A 10,214-nucleotide genomic window follows, 5' to 3' on the forward strand; every position below is an offset into this window, starting at 1 on the left:
AAAAAAGTACACAGACAATGTCGGAGTTCTGAATGAAGATTTCTATTCTTTTTCTTTTATTCTTTGCAAATGTAGAACATATGCAAAGGAGCCCACTTTTCAGATTTACTGGGTCTCAGAATAAAGAGAGAAAGTGATATGTATAGTTGCAATTATTGTGATAGTTGGCAGTTCTGATTAGATACATTTTGGGTCAGTTTTGATAACTGAAAATTCTGTCTTTGATTAAAATAACATCTGAAAAACAACTCCTCCTCCCCCAGAGAATGTCCCTGGCTTTTGCTTGTTTCTTTCTTTGTTTTTTTGTTTGTTTGTTTGTTTGTTTGTTTTCAGATTATCTCAGGATAGAAAACTTTTGGGAAGGCCCTGCAACTCATTCATAGCTTATTTCTCAAGTGAAAGTCTTTAGAAATGTAAATCTTCTGGGTCCTGATGAACTGTGCTAGCAGTTAGGCTAAGTTTTACTATTTTCACACAGAATGCATTCAGTAAATAATTTTGAATAAATGCAAGAGGCAGATAATGAATGTGAAGTGGTTATCAGCAGTTGCTCCCAGTAGTTGCTCAGTAAAGAGAGCTGCTTGGATTTGTACCCAGTGAGATTATCATGAGTAAGAATATTAGAAGAAATGTGCCGTGGATTCTGAAGAAGACACTAGAGAGAAGGAATCAAGGGGTTTCAGTAACTAAATGCCTTTGCCCTCCTGGTGAAAGGGATAGACATTGATGGAAATGTCTCTGTTTTCCTTGTTCTTAATGCTAAACACAGACACAATGCCAAAATTGGGGCACAGAGTGACAGGGAAAAGGACATGAGGCAAATGTCAAAGGCGGCTGAGAAGCAAGCGCACGCTCCCGGCAGCATCCTGGAACCAGAACACCAGCCTACGGTGTTTACCTCCTGACTCGTGGTTATGTGAGAAAAAGCAAAACCTCTATTTGGATAAGCCACTAGATGCTGGATTTGTCACTATGCGCAGCCAGGACTGAATCCTAACGCTCCAGCCCACATTGCACTCAGCAGGCACATCTGCACACCTACATCCCACCACTCAGACGGGGGAGTTGCATTCCTCTAGGTCTCCTTTTCACTTGCCTTCAATTTCATTTTTGTCAAGTTTCAAGTTATAATTTTACTGACACCACACATAGGATGGTCACTTCCTGAGCTTCTTTTCATCCCTCCCTTTTCATGCCTTTCATCTGTGCAATGCCAGGGAAGAGGAAGGCAGTGTCCACAGCAAGTCTTCAGGCCCTGCTCGGCTCACATCCTGTCATTGCCCCAGAGAACCGCCTGAACTCACACCAGGAACTGCCTTCCAGACACTAAGGAAGGAGGCAGTGAGCGCCACTTCTGCATAGAAGTCCAGAGATGATCCAGTCCAACAGTTCCTTGGAGGTGCATCAAAGACGGTTGAGGGGATAGATTTGTGGGGTGTTGGGATGATCAGGGTCCATCCTCTCCCCTCCTTCCCTTCCACTTGGATTTCTCCATTTTGATCTGTGCTGTATAATGTACTTTGGGAATAGGTTCTATAGCTGGAAAACCCTGCTTTATATGTCAGTAATATGAGGACCATGAAGGTTAATCTGACACATACTTGCTGGAGAGTCCAATAGATACAAAACATCACTGCAGGCAGGTCTGCAGGCTGCACTAGTCTACAGGGTGCTGTTCCCAGACATCACAATGCAAATGTCACCATGGGCATGCGCAAGGAGGCAGCTCTAAGTACAGGTGCCAGAGATGTGGAGCCAAGATAGAGTTCTCACCCAAGGTAACTGCAATGGCCTAAAAGGAAAGAATGGAGAAGGTACCACAGACACACTGTGCTTGTGTAAGGCAGAGGAAGATAAACTTTAGATGTGTCAAGTGTCAACACAAGAAATATTATGGAAGCTAAAGAAAACAGAAGGTGGAAAAAGAGGAGTGGTATCAGGAAGGACTCTGTGTCAGAAGTAGTATTCAATATGGACCTCAAAAGAAAACTAGAACTAGGTGTGCATTAGCTTACCCTGGTAAAAACTGAAATAAATCTTCACTGAGTATGGGCAACAGGTGAGCACATAGCTCCATTTTTAAAAAATATTTTATTTATTTATTAATGAAAGACAGAGAGAGAGAGAGGCAGAGACACAGGCAGAGGGAGAAGCAGGCTCCACGCAGGGAGCCCGACGCAGGACTCGATCCCGGGACTCCGGGATCACGCCCTGGGCAGAAGGCAGGCGCCAAACTGCTGAGCCACCCAGGGATCCCCCTCCATTTTCATTTAAACCTCATGCAAGCAAGTTTATGACCCCACTTTATAGATAAGAACACTGATAGAAAGAGGTTGAAGAATTTCCCTAAGGCCCTACAGCTAATAACTGGAGGACAAAGCAGTCAAAATCAGATCCATTTGCTGTCAAAGCCTGTGCTCCTTCTAGGTTCATCTTTTTAAAAAAATTAGGCAGAGGAGAAGGGGACTATCTGTGATATGAGGAGGGAATTATTGACTCTATAGCAAGTTTGGAAGACATAATCATCTAACCCACCTGCATCCTTCCCTTGCAGAGACCCTCGTGCCAGGTCACACAGGGGGTGGGAAGAGTGAAGCCTCAGGTTCCATCTAAGTACCCCTGACCTCAAGGCAGCACAGCTTCTCACCACCAGCACACCAGGTGAGGAACCTGGGCGTGTGTGCGATTGTAGATTATGTGATAGCGAGTGGGGGAAAGAAGGTGAGTTTAGCTTGACAGCTAGGGTGAGGAGCTATCTCAGAAGCTGAAAGCCTCAGTGACCCTCTTCCATCTGTTCTTTCCTGTCAACAGTGGGCTTTCTGAAGAACTGCCTCTGGAAGTTCCCTCAGGAAGGCAGATCCTGAAGGTACAGCTTGTGTTCTGGGATTTGCTCTGGGAAGTGACTCCGGGGAATAGGAGTGGGGCGGCGTCTGGGGACAGTGAATAGGAAGGAGGGGGTACCGTCGAGGGGTGCGGTCTGGTCTTGAGTTTGGGCTGTGAGAGACTGGAGCTCTGCTAGATCCCACTGGAGTCTTTGGGGAGTCATGCAAAATGTACCTCAGGATTGCCTGGCCAGGACAGAGGAAGGTGGCATCGCCCATCAAGGCCTAACTCTCAGCACTGCCCGGTTGAGCACAGGCTGGGCGGGACCCATCAGGGGCCCTGCGAGGTGGCAGAGAAAGTCCCCGAACAGCCGAAGCAAGGTCACGGTCGCTGCAGCAGAGCTGGAGCGATGGATGGGCAGAGAGGGTGTGAGGTGGAGACAGTCCAGAAGTATCCCAGCACGGGACTCGGGTCAGGAGCTCCTCCAGGATGGGAGAATGATTCAACAAACACAGAACTAAACACAAACCAAAAACCCCCCTCACAGAACTGATGTTGTTTCTTAGCAGGTCAGTGTATGTTCTCTACAATAAGAGTTTTATACGGAGCAGGACAGGTGTAGATAGCAGAGGGCAAGAAACACTGGAAAATAATTTTCCCCACTGGGGTGAAATGTACATAACACAAAATTTACCACTTAATTTTGAAAGTACAACTTAGGGGCATTATATATAGTCGCGATGTTGCGCAACCATCATCGCTATCTAGTTCCAGAACTTTATCATCGCCGTAAAAGGAAACCATGAACCTACTAGTCACTGGCCCCGGCCAGGCCCCGCCCCCGCCCCCGGCCAGGCCCCGCCCCTCCCCCAGTCCCGGGCCCGCCCCCTTCCCCCAGTCCCGGCCCCGCCCCCTTCCCCCAGTCCCGGCCCCGCCCCCGGCCCCGCCCCCGGCCCCCTTCCCCCAGTCCCGGCCCCGCCCCAGGCCCCGCCCCCGGCCCCGCCCCGGCCCCGCCCCCGGCCCCCTTCCCCCAGTCCCGGCCCCGCCCCCGGCCCGCCCCCGCCCCTTCCCCCAGTCCCGGCCCCGCCCCTCCCCCAGCCCGGCCCCACCCCCGGCCCGGCCCCGCCCCCTTCCCCCAGTCCCGGCCACCCGGAATCTGTTACGGATTTGCCTCCTCTGGATCTTTCGCATAAAGGAAATCGTACGATGTGTGGCCCTTGTGTCTGTCTTCTTTTTCTTAGCATGGTGCCTTCGAGGTTGGAAAATATATTTTGAAAGGAGTATTTTTGCTGCATCCACCAGAAATTTCGTCCTGTTCGGAGATGGAAGGCGAGTCCGCTCCTAAAGGTGTCACTGCTTGCAGAACAGCGGCCCCTGGTGGGCTCCACGTGAAGTTCTCTGGCCCAACTGCACGCATGCATTTGGCAGTCACTCTCTGCCAGAGGAAATAAAGGTGAAAGGGTCCTTTTGAAAAGCCAGGGGAATTTTAAAAAATCAAATTTAGCTAGTCCCTACTACTGAAGCTTTACTAAAACAAGACTGCAGGGGGAAAATACCTGTCAAACTGTCCTTGGCAATCGTTGGTCACCATGCTGTGTATTACAAGGGATCTGTAGGGTTGAGATAAGTCTATGGGGCTATTCGCATTGCTTGTGATTACTCCAGCAGGATTTGATGTTCTTATAGGTTAACTCCAATGAAACAGCAAGTGAATTTGGAGAAATCCAGACCTGAAGTTATGTTAAACACCCATAAACTAACCCTAAACACAGTTATGTTAAACAGCCATAAATTAACCCTAAAAACAGTTATGTTAAATATCCATAAATTAACCCTAAACACAATTGTGCCATTATATTTGGTTATAAGTAGCCATCAAGTGTTTAAGCCCTGAAAATGGCCCCATCAAAATTCAAGCCCATGGCAAACGAGATAATAAAGAAGAAGCATATCCTTATGTTAATAAGGTTGTATTGGACCTTGTTTTCTCTCTGTGAGACAGGTTGAGATTTTAAAGAGGTCTTTGGACAAATACTTGCTCCCAATATTTGGCTCCAGCACTGTTTCAGCTCTAGCTCTCTCCTAGGCATGTTTTCTTCTCACATAAAGCGGACCCAGGGCACTAGAAGAGAGGCATCTAAGATGAGATTTTGTTGAGAGCAGGTGGGAAGCCAATATTCACTAATTCAAATGAAGAGCCTCCTTGGATTCTTTCATGGCTCACTGAACTTCTTTCAGCAGTTAGTGCATTTGTGATTACTTACTTATTTTATATGCCTGTTCTTTCTCCACTAGGCTTTCTCTCCTCTCTCTCTCTCTCTCCTCAGTGGGCGTGAGTGTGTCCATTGTGTTTCTCAAAGCCCAGAAGAGGGTCTAGAACATAGTAGGTGCTCAGTAAATATTTTTGGATTAATTGCCCAAATGAAAAGTGTGCTGAAGATATGGTTTCTCATTCTAACTGTGGCTTGTGTTTTGACCTATCCCACTAAATTTCTGTAAGAATCAAATGAGATGGCACTTTAAAAAAGTACTAGGATAGTATTATTTTTAAAATGGGAATTGTAATAATGATAATAGTCAGCCTTTGTAGTCTTTGATTTGGTTCAATCTAATTGATAGCCTATTGCATGAGAGATAGAGGTGTGGACCTTGCCTGGAAGTCCCAGAAAAGTTAGGTGCAACCCATATTCTAAAAGAGATTTATAAGATTTTACAAAAGGCAAACAGAATAAGACAAATACAGAAATAAGTGCATCAGATGAGCTTATTTTGGTATGACATAGGCGACTAACAATGAAACAGAAGTCTGCTGGTAAAACTGAATATCGATCCCAAGTAGAGGCAAAATGGACTTTACAGTTATGTTTTCACCAGTGAAGAAGAGAAAAAAAACCAAAGTAATAGTGCTATAAAGACTTTCTCACATATAACAGCAAAGAGGAGTTAAAAAAAAAATTCGATCAATCTGAGCCTATGCGGCCCCAATGGCTGCTATGACTTTGAAATTACCTTGACGTCCTGGGCTTTATCTCAAACGTCATGTACATTTTGAATTCTGTACCATAATCACCTTGTATAATAATAGAAAAATACCCCACCCTCGGACTCAAAATCCAAACATAACTGATGTTCCAGGATGCCTTGCTAAACTTATTTAGGTATCTTCAGACATGCTTCCTTGGACAGTAGAGGATGTACCCTAGTTGAGAAGCTGGGGATCCCAGCGGGAAAAGCATGGACGAAATTATTCAGTCAGAAGTGGACTTTTGTTCCAAAGGATCTATTTCCCTCCTGGGTCTGCACATTCTGCGTGTGAAGGATAGCACAGCTTCTTCATTTTATTTATTCCAAGCCCCAAAGACAGGGAATTGTCATTCCCTGTGGAATTGGGGAGTATAAAAGTCTCGGTTTCATGTTTATGGACTAGTTTGACTCAATATTCTATGGCAATTACATATTAAATACCTTGCCCAGGTATGCTGTACTAGAGTGAAAAAGCCAAACAAAACAAAAACCGTAGTAAGTGTTAATTCTTCAATAATCCCATTTCCCTCCATGGATGAAGAAATAAAGGACCAAAGTGACCACCGTGGTCGAGTTCTCACAGTTGGTAGGTGGCAGAACCAGAATATCAATTGATTCAAGGATTGGGAATTTGAATCCAGTGCGTTTCCCATCATACATACACTTGGTTTTCTTCAAATCCAATTGCAAATATAAAACTTGATTTAAAAACTTGTTTTTAAGTTTGTGCGATGGTGACCCTTGTAAATAATGATGCCCTTGGGAGCTTCCCAAAGTCCTTGGATGACATGCCAGAGCTTGTCAGGGTAAGCAGGATCAGAGGTGCAGTTAACCCTCTACGTCCCCAACTCCAACTGTTCTCTGAGGGCTCTGGTAATGTTCTGATGATCAAATGCAAGTGTTTGTTTTTTCTCAAACTCCTTCACCTTGATCTCTCTGCAGTGTGTGTACATGGGGGACTCCTTCCTCCGACTTGATGGAAGATCTTGGGCTTTTGTGAAAAAGTGCTTCTTTCATTTTCCTTCTAGTTAATGCTGTCACCATTGCTGGATTTTCATCTTACTCTTGCCTCTGAGGTGTGGGTGGTTTTTGTTTTTTAACAATTGTGACTCCCTCTTACTATTTATCTCTGGACAACTGCTACTAATGTGTGATGCTAGACACAGGCCTTCAGCAATAACACCTGCAGCTCCTGGTCTCTAACTCTGCAGACCATCAGTGTAGAAGATGGTCCACTTGGCTGTCTTCCCATCACTTCAACCTCACAAGTCCTGGACACAACTCACACTTGCTCTTCATCTTCCCTAAGCTCCCCTCCCCTCCCAGCCTACCCGTTTCTGCCAACATCACCAACTTCCTCACAGTTACCCTGGTTCAAAACTTTAGAAATCATCTTTCCCTCTTTTTATTAGTACCTTTTATCGACCCACTTGCCAATGCCCATTGGGTGAATGATTATTGGTCTTTGAATTCTGGAGGATTTAGTGTCAAGTTTCACTTAGCATGACTCTTGACGCTCTTCTTACTTTCCTGCCATGCTTTCTGACACCCTCCCTTGTCTGGCTAAGGTAGACTAGAAAGCATTGGGATTTCAAGGGGAAAATTGGGATTCCAGTGAAGAAGTGTAAGATAAGAGTTAGCTTTCAGTTATTTTGAGTGCCAGACTAGGTCTTTGAGCACCAAAAGGCAGGGTGGTTGGCACTGGGTAATAAAGATTAGAAAGAGAATTGAATTAAAGGGGAGAGGTAAGAGTTTTGTGGTGAGTGACCTGGGAGGCTGTTTTAGGGAAGTGTCTGGAAAGCTTGAAAGGTGGTAAATGCCAAGGACCCCTGGGAGCTGAGCTTTCACCTGCCACATACCCAGCCAGCTGTGTCCCTCACAACTCTTAGGAGAGGGTGGTTCATCCAGACACTTCACCTCATCAGTGGATTATCCCATAGGACTTGCACATTAGCCCCCACCCCGCTCCACCCTCAAACAGAAGGAATGGAAGACTCATAACCTAGCAGGATAGTGGTAGTGTGGAAAAGAGAGCCCTAACATCTGGACTTGGGCAGGACACTCGTACAAACACCTCAGCAACTGATGTCTGCCAAAGCAACATTTCACAATGCCATCTTGGAAGACTGATGGGAACGTGAAATCCAACTCCTTTCTTTCTCCCTGTGTGGATTGATTAGCCTGAAGAAGATTTGGAGATATTAATCTTCCTCTGACCAGCCCTGAGGCCCGGCTGCCTAAAATACAGTGAAGGACCAGGGGACAGAGAGGAGAGTGAGAAAGACCACCAAGGATGGCCACTTAGGCTATCCCAGTAGGGAAACCATTATTGGAGAGGACTGTCTCAAAGGAATGAGAGAAAACCTGGAGTTCTAGAGGCAAGAACAAGAAGTGCTGAGAAAATGTGGACACAAATGAGTCTGGTCCAAATCTTCTCTACCCTCATATACAATCATGAGGATTGTATATGAGGGCAGAGCCAGGGGGTGGGAGGTAGGCTTTGTGCTTTGGCCTTTCTTGGGATACAATAGGGTTGGAGGGGATTCCTTAAGTGTAGCTCCTTTCTGGGCACGCAGAGCTCAGATGAAATTCAGCATTGTCAAAGGCAAACTGTAAGGCCAATATGTGTGTGCTGCTATTTCCCACCTCTGCAGTTAGAGGCTTCATTCACATGGCTGGCATTGTATCTTGTTCCTGGCTAGTTGTCAACTAATTATTTGTAAAGTGTGAAACAGTTGAGGTTCCAGTCTGCATAAAAATGGTATTTGTGAGGTTATGTTTGGACTATGTTGTGACTTTTAGTCTTTAAAAGCTAAGCTTCTGACAGGTGACAGTTCACCTGGGCTATTACATGGAAATCTGCCATGAAGGAAAGAAACTTGTTGTACACATGCAGATCTATTCTAGGAGGACTCCTATAATTGAAGGTCCGCCACCCCCGCCCTCCTGGCCTCAGCTTCTTGTAAGTCAGAGTTTCTCAGCATCTAGATAATAGAGGCTGCGTAGTCTTGGCAGTGGGGCTGTCCTGTACATTGTAGTATGTTTATCAGGAACCTTGCCTTGGCCAGTTGCATTCCCCTCTTCTCTCCCCTCTGCGGTTGTGATGATCAGAAGCGTCTGCAGATATCGCCAGATGTCCTCTGGGGGGCAAAATCGTCCCCAGGGGAGAACTCTTGTTTTAAGAGTCTATGTTTTAGATTCAGAAAATGTCAGGATTTGAATATGAATGGAGAATATAAGTCCTACTTTGAGACAGAGTTTAATAAAATAATTTGGTTGATAGAGTAGCAACCTGACACAGCATTGGGTGCCAGGGAAATAGATGGAAAAGCACAGAATAACCAGTATCAGGTAGTAAAGACCCAAAAGTGAAAGACTTGGGCCTGATTGGAAAAGACCCAGAAGTTTTGAAATGAACAAAATTAAAGAATAAGTGTGTCCAGGAGACTAAGAGTCTACCCAAAGGATGTGGGACAGGATTGCTGATTTCTTATTCTGTTGTTATATTTAATTATTCCACATGAAGATTGTTTTGTTACTTTATTCAACTTATATTAATAAATTATATTTTATATTTTAAGGGACATGTGTTCAGCCATGCTTTGTTTACTTTGTAATGTTCCAAACTATGAGAATTTAACTTGTACTTCGGGTGAGGCTTAATTATGCCATCTGGTGTTACAAACCTCAAACTGCAGGCAAAAGAATCCAGAAAAGGTATTTTGGGAGCCGGAGGCAGTTTTACTCCTTTCGGAGACAAAAACACAACAAAACACAAAGTGGCAAAGTGGTATAGATAACAGCCTAACATGTAACTGTTCTCAGGGGCATTTCTTTTTTTAACAGTATTTTCATTAATTTTAAGCCTCTTAAGGACAAAGACCATATCTCGTTTCCATTGAATAAATGGATGGAATATGTACAGTTTGAGACTAAAATAGATGGGTCCCCCCTGTAGGATCTCATGCAGAGTTGTGGTGGGCAGTGGTAGGACAAGCATCAGAGTTTGTAAGTAGTTTCTAACCATCACTAGAAAGCGATCTGTATAGAATAGACCTACATAGTAAGGTGGCCCAACATTTCAACAGTCTGCAACACCTGTCATTATCTCTACAAAGAGCGTTAACTGGGACCGGACATGTTTTCCAGTGCACTCATCTCCAGCCACAGACATCTTCCTCCTAGCTCCAGCTGTACCAAGAGAATTTAATCTTCATTTGCAAACAAACCCTCTGAGGCTTGCAAGCTGCATGTATGTGTAGATGTAGCTCAATTCAGTGGTAGGACCCAGAGAGTTTAAGTTTTCTTGGATCCTGCTCACTCTTGAATTTGCATGTTGAAATGAAGGTGTAGAAATATCCGTTATA

The 10,214-nt window shown here is 45.0% G+C and overlaps 1 long non-coding RNA gene across 1 annotated transcript; it reads left to right on the forward strand.

Moving 5' to 3' along the window:
- The first annotated feature begins 1,227 nt into the window (after positions 1-1,227).
- On the forward strand, positions 1,228-9,803 carry LOC111098509. The gene is made up of 4 exons (XR_005368267.1): positions 1,228-1,399; positions 2,555-2,661; positions 2,812-2,866; positions 4,065-9,803. It is a non-coding gene; the product is annotated as an uncharacterized LOC111098509 (long non-coding RNA).
- Positions 9,804-10,214: the final 411 nt, after the last annotated feature.

The sequence above is a fragment of the Canis lupus genome, chromosome 13 (assembly GCF_011100685.1).
Source record: "Canis lupus familiaris isolate Mischka breed German Shepherd chromosome 13, alternate assembly UU_Cfam_GSD_1.0, whole genome shotgun sequence".
Classification (NCBI taxonomy): Eukaryota; Metazoa; Chordata; class Mammalia; order Carnivora; family Canidae; genus Canis; species Canis lupus.